The sequence below is a fragment of the Bacillus rossius genome, chromosome 15, assembly GCF_032445375.1.
Source record: "Bacillus rossius redtenbacheri isolate Brsri chromosome 15, Brsri_v3, whole genome shotgun sequence".
In the NCBI taxonomy this organism is placed as follows: domain Eukaryota; kingdom Metazoa; phylum Arthropoda; class Insecta; order Phasmatodea; family Bacillidae; genus Bacillus; species Bacillus rossius.
Genome location: NC_086342.1, coordinates 47,309,737 through 47,321,927, shown reverse-complemented (window position 1 = coordinate 47,321,927; position 12,191 = coordinate 47,309,737).

The window sequence follows — 12,191 nt, the reverse complement described above, 5'->3', positions numbered from 1 at the left end:
GCCCCCCCCCCCCCCCCTCCCCGACACCACTGACAACCATGTTTACATAACGACCAGTATTAGATCAAGGAAGAGTGGGTGAGAGTTATAAAAGGCGAAGTAGCATTTGGTAAGCAAAAACAAGCCAAAACTCTAACGGCTAATGTCATCGTGAAAAGAGTAGAAAGTATTACAAACGTCGGCAAGGAATTATCGTTAAAACTTAATTACGACCAAAAAATAAATGTTCTGCTAGCTAGATGGAAAAGGATGGTAGGGAGTCGTTTTCGTTTTGACTCCAGTTGTTGCCATGACGATGATTACCTACACCAGAGGTTCCCAGATTTTTTTTCTCTCACAGACCACTTTCAAAATTTAGCTCGTTCCATTGGACCTCCTGCAGCTACATTTCTACCATATTCCCAAAACTCGACAAAAAAAAATGCTAAGATTAGATCTATGGAAATTTGCGTCGCAGCTGAGTTCCAACCACGAATTAATAGTTTTAGAAAAAAAAAGTGAGAATTGATTGTGCTGAGTGGATGTCAAAAAAGTACATTTGGCCAATCGAAAACGTTATTCCATCCAACTATCCAACTTTACTTTTTTGACATCTACTCACAGCACCAGGAACCAATCAATTTTCACTTATTTCATTTAGAAAACTCCCCATTCGGAGTGGTAAAAATAAAAATAGTATTTTTTGTCTTGTATTTATTCAAGTATGTGATTATTACACTATAAATTATTATTGTTATATTACATTGTAATATGATAACAGTCGTAATATAATTAAAATTAAACATTAATAACGTAACGTAACTTCTACAATGACAATCACAAAAAAGTTAAAATTTCAATGGGAGAGATGTACTTGATGGATTGACAGAAAATTATCAATATTGTGGCTTCAGTTTTCGTGGACCCCCGCTTACGAATTGTGAACCCCCATTTTTTTGACACGCCAACGTGGACCGCCGTTGAGTCTCCCGTGGACCCCTAGGGGTCACCTGGACCACTTTGGGAACTAAGGGCCTACACCAACTCTCTGGCTTCTCACTTCCATGCGCTAGATGAGCGCGCCTTACGTAATATTCGAACCTGAAATCCGTCGTCCGGGTCGAACCGCGTAACAGATGTTACGCTTTACTGATAACGAGACAAAACTTTATCGTGTGGGAAAACATATGTTCGAAAAAAAATAAATATAGTTTAAAAAACTAAAGAAACATGCTTTTAAAGATTATCAAACTAAAAAGTTAAAAATAATTTTAAAATTTAATTTATGACAATAGTATATAAGCAATACTAGTATAAATGAGAAAAAAGCTTGAGGCGCTTTGTGCCACATTTTTTGTATATTAAGCGCCCCATGCTTTTTTCTCGTTTATACTAGTATTGCTTACATACTATTGTCATAAATTAAATTTTAAAATTATTTTAACTTTTTAGTTTGATAATCTTTAAAAGCATGTTTCTTTAGTTTTTTAAACTATATTTATTTTTAACTTTTTAGTTTGATATTCTTTAAAAGCATGTTTTTTTTAGTTTTTTAAACTATATTTATGTATAATTATCATAGGGAAATGAGTTATCGACACTACCTATTACCATCTGAGATAGCTATTTGGAGTTGCAACGTCACAAAGAAATGGTAAAGTCTCTCCGAATCATTTACAGTTAATGTATGGATATAATCTTAGAATTTACCGGGGGAAAAAAAAAAACCTTTTTTTTTTCTCGGCGTGGCCGGGAGTAGAACCCACGATCGCTGAATCAGAAAGCTGACGTCACAGAAGTCGCGCGCCTTAGACCGCTCGGCTAACGAACGTAAGGAAATTGGTGGGACATTTTACAGTGATGAGTCACTCACTCTTAGTCGAAAGAGTTACAGACGGACAAACACACATACAGGTGAAGCTAATATAAAGCATGTAAAAAAGCACCAGGACTCCTAGGTCAATGAACGAGTTTCCTGCCCGAGATATATGTGAGGCATTAAGTGGGATTACGCCCCAACTGCTTGGATTTTTTCTTCAATCTTATTTTGAACCATTTAACCATTTTTTTTGGCGTGTCAAGTCATAAAATCATACCTCGGTACAACCACACATTTTACTAACAGGATCTACAACCGTTGTAGTCCGCGGGCGGCTACAACTACCATGATAATCACACCAGTTCACAAATGTTGACATCAACGAGTGGCCAAAATTCCTATGATATGTCAAGCCAAAAATAAAAGTTAAGCACTGGAGCTTTATTGCAAGCTGTTAGCGAATTTGTGAAATTGCAAGGTGGAGAGACCTAATCATCAGCGATGTATGTGTGTTGGCGAGGCGGGATGATAAGCGCGACGCTCGCTGGTGCTTCTAGCGCGGTGTCTCCTCTGGACTGGCGCGCAGTCTTCTCCCAGTGCACATGAGCTGTGACCGTGACATTATATGGCCGAGAAATGAAGATAAAGGTGTGATGCAATACCCTTAAGTGCTTTCAAGAATCTGTACCGGTTGTTTTACACCTAACAAATTACTATGAAAACATGCGTTTATAGCCATTTTAACTCTTCTATAAATACAGTTTAAAAACTTAATCCGAAATCAAAAGTACTTTTCGGCCCTCGGCGAACTCTTAGATGCTTTTCCGTAAGCAGACCCCACTCGGATATGTTGAGTAGTTATGAAATCGCGTTGTTTTTCCTGAAGCTCTGCGCACCGTGTGTGTGCCCGGGTAGGCGGGGCCCTTAAGCTGCCACTACACATATTATTATGTGTAGAGACCCGAAAAATTCGCGGGTTCAATGACCTCCAGGATAGACTCCAATATCCTGTACACACTCGGGCAAATGCCAACTGTTCATTGGCTGCTGACTTGTGAGTCGTCTCGACTGGGTGGCCTGTGATTCGACACTTCTATGAGTGAGGGTCTCTAATTGGCCCTCAGTCCTCCAGATTAACAGTGAACCAATGACAGAAGTAGCTCTAAGGTATAATTATTTGAATTTTAGCATAACACGAAATGAACCCGCGAATTTTTCGTGTCTCTAATTATGTGGAATAAAGTAGTCTAACGCTCACGCCGACGGAAGCGGTGGGCGTGATTGCGGCGCAACACAGAACGTCTCGGCTCGTGGTTCCTTATCAGCCGGAGATGGCGCGGGTCAGCTGTGTTCGCGACCGCAGATAGCAGGCCGGGGCAGTGTTGCCAGACCTACCCGAATTCACTCTGTCCATACCCGACACCCGAGAAGATCCGCTCCGTACCTTAATATACTCCCGTTTAAAGGGGGTTGTCTGTAAAGTCGGTTTACGGACGATAATTTTACGTGATAACGTCATAAGAAAACATTGATGAAAAATTGCATACTTTTTAATTTTCAAATATTATTTACAGTTTTTTTGCAAATTTTATTTAAATAATTTGTTTAAATATAAAAAGCCCGCCTTGAACCTGTTTGATATAGAATTTTTCTCGCACAGTGGTTGGCCGGTTCTTGCACGCTCAGCTCAGACGGAACGTGACAATGTGTCATGCTTTTTCGTGCTTGCAGCCGGCGTTCATCGATTAATAAGACGTTATCACGTCAAAAAAAATTATTACAAAATATTGAACCATATTCACTTGGAATGGAAAAAAAAAAATTGGGTTGAAAACGTTATTTGCCCTTACCGTAACGAACTAACATTAAACAAAAAACAGCCTCGGCTACGCTGTATTCATAAAGATCTCTGCGAAACCACAGGATCAAATTACAGCTAATATCAAGAAAACAGAGGGATATCTCTCACTGAAAACAGTCTCCGCTACACAAATGTACGTTGCCACGGTAATATTTGCAATAATTGTACACCAACCTTTAACCAGAATTTTACATTTTTAAAGTGTGGCTGGAATTGTAGCAATCAACGTTTCGCTGTACCCTCCTTCCCAAACCAACTTAAGAGGCCTATACAGACAGTGTTCAGGGCATGATTGTAGGGCCTTTTGTTAAGAAGAATCTGCAGCTTTCCATTACAGATAAAATTGTCATGTTTTTTGTATGTATAGGGAAAGGATGAATGGGTCGATCTATAATTTTTATAATGCTTTTTAAAATTCGTAACATAGGTAAAAAAAAATTTCCGAATGTGTGGTTTTACGCAGCTGTTTTATGTATCGTGTGTAATGCACACAAAAAAAGTAGACACACACACCGATAGAGTATTAATCGTTGATTAAAATGGTGTAAAAACATACATAGGTCACCGCTGAAAAACGCCCAGAATTCTTCTACGACGAAATGCATTTCCGCACATTTATTCTGCCGAGAAGTGTCTCCCTCGCGCGGCGTATTCTTCAGCCGGCGACTGGAGCCGAGGAGTGGGGCTAGCGGCTGCTGTGAAGGCAGCGGAGGGGAAGTTCGTCTGACGGCTGCTCGGTCGCCTTATCAGCGCGTCGGGGTATCGGATATCGCGATAAGCACATGTGTTCGCAGGAAATCCTTATATTTCTCCAACAAGAAAGAAAAATAAAGCTACTGATCTCAAAGCATACTGGAGTCAAAGGTCAGTTTGTTTTGTAATATGTCATACAAAATACATATGGCGTTCATTAGCCTGCGTAGTCGAAACTTACCTTGTGATCTCTCACCTCCAACACCTTCCCGACCATAATATTGAGTTATCTTAGATGAACAATCGCATATTGAAAAGTTTATTTAAAATATATAGGTTAAATATGTAAGTTTATGATATGTAATGCATCCATAAGTTATAAGTTTTGACAGGCTGAGCTCCCTGTTGGGAAGGGGGAGGGGGGGGGGGAAACAAACTCTGGCTCCTCACTGTCGAAGCATATAATATGTGTGTATTAACGTTGTAGTATTAACCTTTAAAATGTGTATAACATATGTGTACATTTTTTTATTTGGCACTGAATTATCAATTTATTCACAGGAAAAAAACTATACCTAAACAAAACAATGTCAATGAAGAATTGGAAAACCAGAGCCTATCAAGATCACTGCAGACATCAAGCACTGATTGAAAACGAAATAACATCCGGAGTGCATGAAGTAGTGTACTATGAAGAAAGCTATCCGGCAAATTGAGTAACTGTTTACATATTATTTAAAACAAATCTAAGTTATTAATTTAGAGAAAGTAAGATCGGCAACACAACCAGTTCTATTAATTTAACAAATATGGTTTGGCCAAAATATACATAAGATTTTTGGTCTGTTCAGTGTAAGGTCATTTATTGTACAAAAAATAAAGAAGTCTAGGTATTAAAAAAGGATAAATTTTATGCATTGCAGGAAAAAATTTAAATTTTATAGCTGCAGTTATCAAGTTCCGGAAGGTAGAGACTCACGATGTCACCTTGGCAGCCAGGGAGTAAAAACGGCACAAGAAATTTCTTCAAGAGAAAATGACACATCAGATGAAGAGAATAACTACTCTGTAGCCAATGTCCTGCACAATGAAGATGGGCAGTGTATGTAAGTCCCTTAGCCCACTTTAGAAATAAGTTAATTACAAAGCGTTTTTAATACATGCTATTTTTCTTTCTTCAACTATTTCCTGAAAAAAATTTTACTTTAATTATTTCGTATAATTTGCACACGGTCGGGTAGTTATACTATTACACGAAACTAGACATTCTTTCGAAACTATATTTCTATCTAAATAAATCAATATAAATAGTTAAATGTTATTGCTACTGTAATGTGGCTCTTTCAGCTCTACAGCCATGTCTTACATAGAAATGCAACCGCCTCTGAAACTATTTGAGATGGAAGCAGGATGTTCTTTCTGGTCAACCACCGAAGGAGCCATTGACATTCCATACGAGCTGGTGGACAGGAATGAGCCAACTGTAGACAGTAGATGTATCAACAATTCAGTGACAAGCAATCAGGTTAGCTGAATGACAATGATATTGCTTTTAAATATATTGACCTGTTAAAAAAATTACAGTTAAGTTATAATTTAACTTTACGAATATACTTCAATTGAAAAATTACACAACTACTCAAACTACATAAATGTTTTTTAATCAGAAATTTCACTAAAAACAGGGCTAAAAAATGAAGACAGTAAAAAATCTTAACCACATTTAGTGACAATAGACAACATCTTTTATTGACCTTACTTAAAAGTGATACACCATCCCCAGTTAAAACATAAACAGCATTGACTTAAGCACTAAAAATATTTATATTGTAGCAAGACTTTTCAAATTATGCATCATACATTGGACAAAAAACTATTAAAAATACTACAGCTACTATAAGTACTTTTACTGCTATCAATACTCCTGTTTTATTCGTAACTTGAGAAACAATAATATATACCTACATATTTTATGGACATAGAAATATAACATGATTTTAGGTACATTAATAGATATAAGTTATTCAAAAATAATGTATTTATGGATTGTTTCAGCCGAACAGTTTATTCATTATTCCAAGAAAATATAAACATTTGGATGAATATATTGAACATGTAAAGGAAGACAACGGTTTGGTACTCCAAAAGCAGCAAACATCCACATCCTCACCAACTAGCTGTTCTCAGGGCGAAAGAGTGTTTTCAAATGAAGAAGAGAAAACTGAAGAAGTGTTATACGGTGTCTGATTTGTAGATATGTCGTACTTACAAATACTCACGGAAGCAAGTCAGCATAATGAATCGTTTGGGTGTACTCTTGCAAATATGTGTGTAATAAAAAAATTCGAAAGAATTTTTTTATCTATTATTGTATTTTTTTGTATTATGTACAACATGACTCTGTGTTCCTACGCATAATATGGAAGATAATTCAGTTATGGATATGAATTCAAGGGCTGTTGGTGGAGTTATGGGCATTGGGGCAAGGTATTCTCAATTACAAGAATTATGTGCAGCAAAAGGCGTGCCTTGCATGGCACCAGAAACTTATTCCAAACATCACGATGTTAGCTGTAATGGCCGGGGAAAAGCAGCTTCAGAAAAAATGGAAGAGGCTGCACGCGAAGAAGCTGAATTAGCGAGAGCCAATGATGAAGTTGACGAGCATAACATTCCCCTCATTACTATTGTTGTCGATGGCTGTTGGTGCAAACGCTCCTACAAATGTAAATACGATGCACTTTCTGGAGTTGCAAACAAAAAGAAAGTTTTGTTCAAGGCAGTTGCAAACAAATAGTGCTATGTTTGCGCTCGAGAGAAAAATAACGAATCTATCCCTTCACACGATTGCTATAAAAACCACGAAGGTAGCTCAAGTAACATGGAAGCCAAAATAATAGTAGAAGGATTCAAAAAGAGTTTAACTACAACATAAAGTATGCCAAAATTATAGCCGATGGTGACAGCAGTGTATACAAGAAAATTCTGGAAGCTAGGCCATATAACACTCTTACTGTTGAGAAGATAGAATGCAGGAATCATCTGCTCCGCAATTACAGGAAGAAAATTATTTCTGCGAGTGAAAATGCTAATCTTGGGACTACCATTCTGAGGAAAATAGTTTATATAAAAATGAGTAAACTATCCATTGGATTGCAAAAAGCAATCGCTTACAGAAAGTCACAGGGCACCGATCAAGTTAAAGTTTCACAGTTGAAATGCGATATTTAAAATGGTCCGAGCCACGTTTTTGGTGAGCACAAAAATTGCAGTACTTAAGGTTACTTCTGCGATGGTCGAAAAGACGGCGAGTCAAACATTGTCCCAGAGTTAGAAAAAATTCTTTGTGGTCTCATATTTATAAAGAATGTCAGTATTTAGCTGCTCATTCTTGAAGCCTCATACATGATGTAGATAGCAACAAAGTCGAACAATTCAATTCAATAATTGCGAAATTTTCCGGAGGAAAAAGAGTGCCACGAAACGATCTTATCAAGGGTGATGTGCTGATGCTGTAATAGCACACAATACAAAAACACCACAATATGTGTTACAAAAAAGCATGTTCAAGGGTATAAGTCCGAATAAAATTTCAAAAAGATTAGAATTCAGAAGGCGGGAACTTCGAAGACGGGAATTAAAAAAAAACGCACAAATTATCATCAAAAAAACAGCCAAAAAAATCTCTCACCAAAACCTATGGAGAAAAGGACTATGGTCCTCAATGTCAACAGCCTGACATGGATCCAGAAACATTTGAGGAACAGAAACATGCTTTCCTCAGTAGGTTACAACTAACACAATAGGACCATCAACAGTTAGAGACAGACACAATTCTCCAGGCAGGAAGCGGAAAATGGCTTTAAACACGTAGAAAAATTCTAACGGCTTCTAATTTCGGGAACGTCTGTCGTAGACGTGCATCAACAAGCTGCGTGAACTTAGTTCGCAGTATTGTTTATACCTCCGATATTTTGAATGTGCCTGCAATTTACCATGGTAAAAATTTTGAGGTGATAGCTATAGAACAACTAGAAAAACAAGAAGGAATTAAGGTTGGAAAAAGTGAACTCTTCATTGACAAGGAATTGCCTTTCTTGGGTGCCACTCCGGATGGTGTTATTGGAGAAAAGGGTCTTGCAGAAGTCAAGTGTCCATAATCTGCAATTGGAAAAGATGTTACTGCAGCAGTTAAACAAGGGAACATCCGATATCTGAGTTTCGAAGGAGATGAACTGAAACTGGGAAAGAAAAAAAAAATCATATTTTTATCAAGTTCAGGCACAGCTTCGCATTTCAGAGAGGGAATATTGCATTTTTGGTGTTTGGACATCAGTGGAAAAAGAGATGGCAATATTTCGAATTGAAAGGGATGACAATTGTTGGAAACAAGAGATGGAACCACATCTTACAAAATTCTATTATAACTGCATTTTGCCAGAACTGGTGGACCCTAGGCATACGAGGAGCATGGAAATTCGAGACCCTCCATACATTATTGACGCTATTGAAAAAAGAGCAAGAAAAAAATTTGCTGCTGTCAAGACTTGTTCAGCTGCTCATTAATTACCTATGTAGCGTAGCTTCTTAAAAAATGGGGGAATATAATATGTATATTTTCTTAAAGTATTTATTGCGATATAACATTATTATATAATAAAATATAAACTCAGTGCGCTGTTAAATTATGCTTGTAAAAGCAGACCATCTAAATGTACTCAACTGCGTATCCATAAACTCATATGTTTTTTGTCTTTGTGGTGTGTAAATGTGTTCAAATTCAATTATATTTCATTAAAGAAGATGTATTTGTACAACTTCATACATTAACTTTTTTTTCTTCAGAAAAGCCAAAAATAATTTGTACAGATAAATCGATGATTGTTATTTTCTGAACAGTTATTGGGTGGACATGCATACAAATATTTTAAATAGCAAATTGTAAACAATTTAAACATGTACAAAATATAAGGTAGAAAAAATAACATGATTCTGTGCCGTATTGAAAATGTATTTTGGCACATATTATCCTTACCATACTTTTTTTTAAATCACTAATTATTGATATTGACAATGGTGCAAAGATTCTATTTCTAACGGAATAAAGAGTTGCAAATACATGATATGACATGCTGAGTAATCGCGTCATTATTACAAAAAAAAACTGTTTGTGTACGTTTGGAATAAAAACTGTGAACACTAGTCACTCACCGTAAACGCCACACATCTTCCTGTATACTCATTTCATGTTAAAGAATGGGGAAAGTCCGGGTGAACAAAATTACGATTTTTGCCTCATAACGTTACCACGTTTCGGATGACTTAGACAACTAGTTCCGTAATTTTGCAAACTTCAAATACAATTTGCAGCAACAAATAGTACCTGTGACTATGTTATATGACTTCGTTGAGCTAAGAGATGCATTTCAACCTGTTGTTGAAACTAACATATTTTTATGTACGAATGTTTGTTGACTCATTGTTGCATCAGTGCATGCTTAGATTCGTTTGTATTCGTATGATAAATTGTAGTTTAGTACGTACATTTAAATCTAATACGTATTTTATGATGAAAGAAATTGTAAAAAAAAATATACCGGAAGGGTGAAAAATCATGTAAACTATTTATGAGTTATTTCTGAAACCCAGCAATAATATAACTATTTTCGTACATAGTATAAAATTGAAAATTTGAAAAATATTATTCTTTATTTGATGGTAATCTCATTACTTTGTTGCTGGTGGAAACGTAATAGCACAAAACTTGAAGGGTAACCAGACCCAAGTGTATAACTGAATTATTATATAACTCAATAAGTCACAACTTAATTATTTAAGTAAATCATTGCTTGCCAATAATTGGCACAAATCAATTTTAATTTCTTAGTCAGCAAGGTTTAAAACTACAAACGAAAAATCTCCCAGCAAGGAAGTGTGCATGTGTCCGCGTATGCGTACCTGTGTTGTTTATGCGTAGGTATGCGCACTTGCTATGCTATGTATGCATTATTTTTGACTAGGTAACATGTAGGCCTACATATTTTCAACTATGATATTAAAATATGTAATATTTTTGGTTAAGTATAACGGAAAATGCATTTGATTCTTTATATGGATGAGTTGCGTAGTTTTGACAGCTCCATAGAACTTGCAATGAAAGTTCGGCGCAGCTCCGAAAGCATGGAAAATGAGAGATCTCTGAGAAGAAATACTCCAGCCAATAGTCTTGTCTAGTGTAAATAACCTGGCCGGGGGAGAGAATTGGGAGGTTGGTGGGCAATGCGCTCAACACAACGCCAAGTGCGGCCTTTATCCACTGACGTATAGTAAATAACTGTGCCTCGAAGGTAACTCGACACCGCGACAACACGAGACTCGAGGACAGAGCGATAGCGGGTACGGAACACCGCGATCTGTCCTAAAAGACACTGTAAGCTGGAATGCCGGCGGGGTGGAAAGTGTTTTCCCCACTCCGCCTCCCAGTCGAAGTGACACGCCGCCAAGATAACCAATCCACGTCTCCTCCTCCCAGCTTTGTCCCGCCCACCTTGCACGATGTCGTAAGCGCAGAACCCGCTGGCGGAGTTGCGCCCTGTCTGTATAGGCCTCTTAACGACGCATTTTATAATCCTACGCACAGTAAAGCCAATATTGCATTTAAACTATAAAACTTCAAGTTACCACGCAATTATGAGATTTAACATAACAGTTTTTTTTTTTATCTGTGTTAAAGAAGACAGCAATATATTTTGTTTTCATACTTTCCTGATGCATGTACCTGAATGACACCCGAACTGAGAACTTCTTGTACCCGAAAGTGCCCGAAGGTAAGGTGAGTGTACTGTGGGTGGCAACACTGCTCCACACAAGCGAGAACACTGGGCTATCCAAGGCCGTGGTCAGGAGGCAGGTACCCCAGTACCTTCAGAGCAAACGGAACTCCGAAGTCCTCCATTATGTGTTTTCAGGATCTCTGACAATAACTTTATTTTTTATACGACACAACCTAACATTGTACAGTGAAATTTGAAACATAAGTATATTTCTTCATGCGTTTTCTCTAAATTTAATATTTCTAGATACTAAAATAATTATATTATTCCCACCAACAAAAAGAAAAAATGTTTTAAAACCAACCGCAGCCCAAGAAGTGCTATTTGAAATAAATAAAAATAATTTAAGAGACAATTTACATAATTATTCCTATTCGTCTCCTCCAGTTTTCTGTTCTGCTAGATTGTGTTCTGGGAACATCCGGGTGGGTCAAAACGGAGGGGTTAGTATTGTTGTAATTACCGACCCTCCCTTCAGGATTTAAAAAAAAAACACATACAAAAAAAGAAGTAAAAAAAAACAGCAATTCAACTAGATCGGGTTACAAAGATATCATTTCAGAAACATTATCGTATTCCTTAGTTGGCAACATTAGTGTGTTTCCCCCAAACTACACAGAAACGGCATGAGTTGTTTTTCCAAGTAAATTCTAGATTTCATGCCAGTTTGCACGTCTGTTAGTATGTCTTTCAAATATACTTAACATGTATTGTGTTATGTATTTATTAACATTAAAATACATATGTATTTATGTCTTGCCATAACGGAATCAAACAATTGACTTAAAAAATTACAAAAAACTAAATAAAAATAAACAAAATATAAAATGTCTAGCTTTCTTTTCTCAATCAAAATAATTACTTAAAAATTCTATGTGTAAACGTTGGAGTACTATAATTCTACTATTCCCTGATATTTTAGTCTGGAAAAATATTTTAATTTTATAATTCCAAAAATTACATTATAAAGAATAATTATTTGAAATATATATATATATATATATAT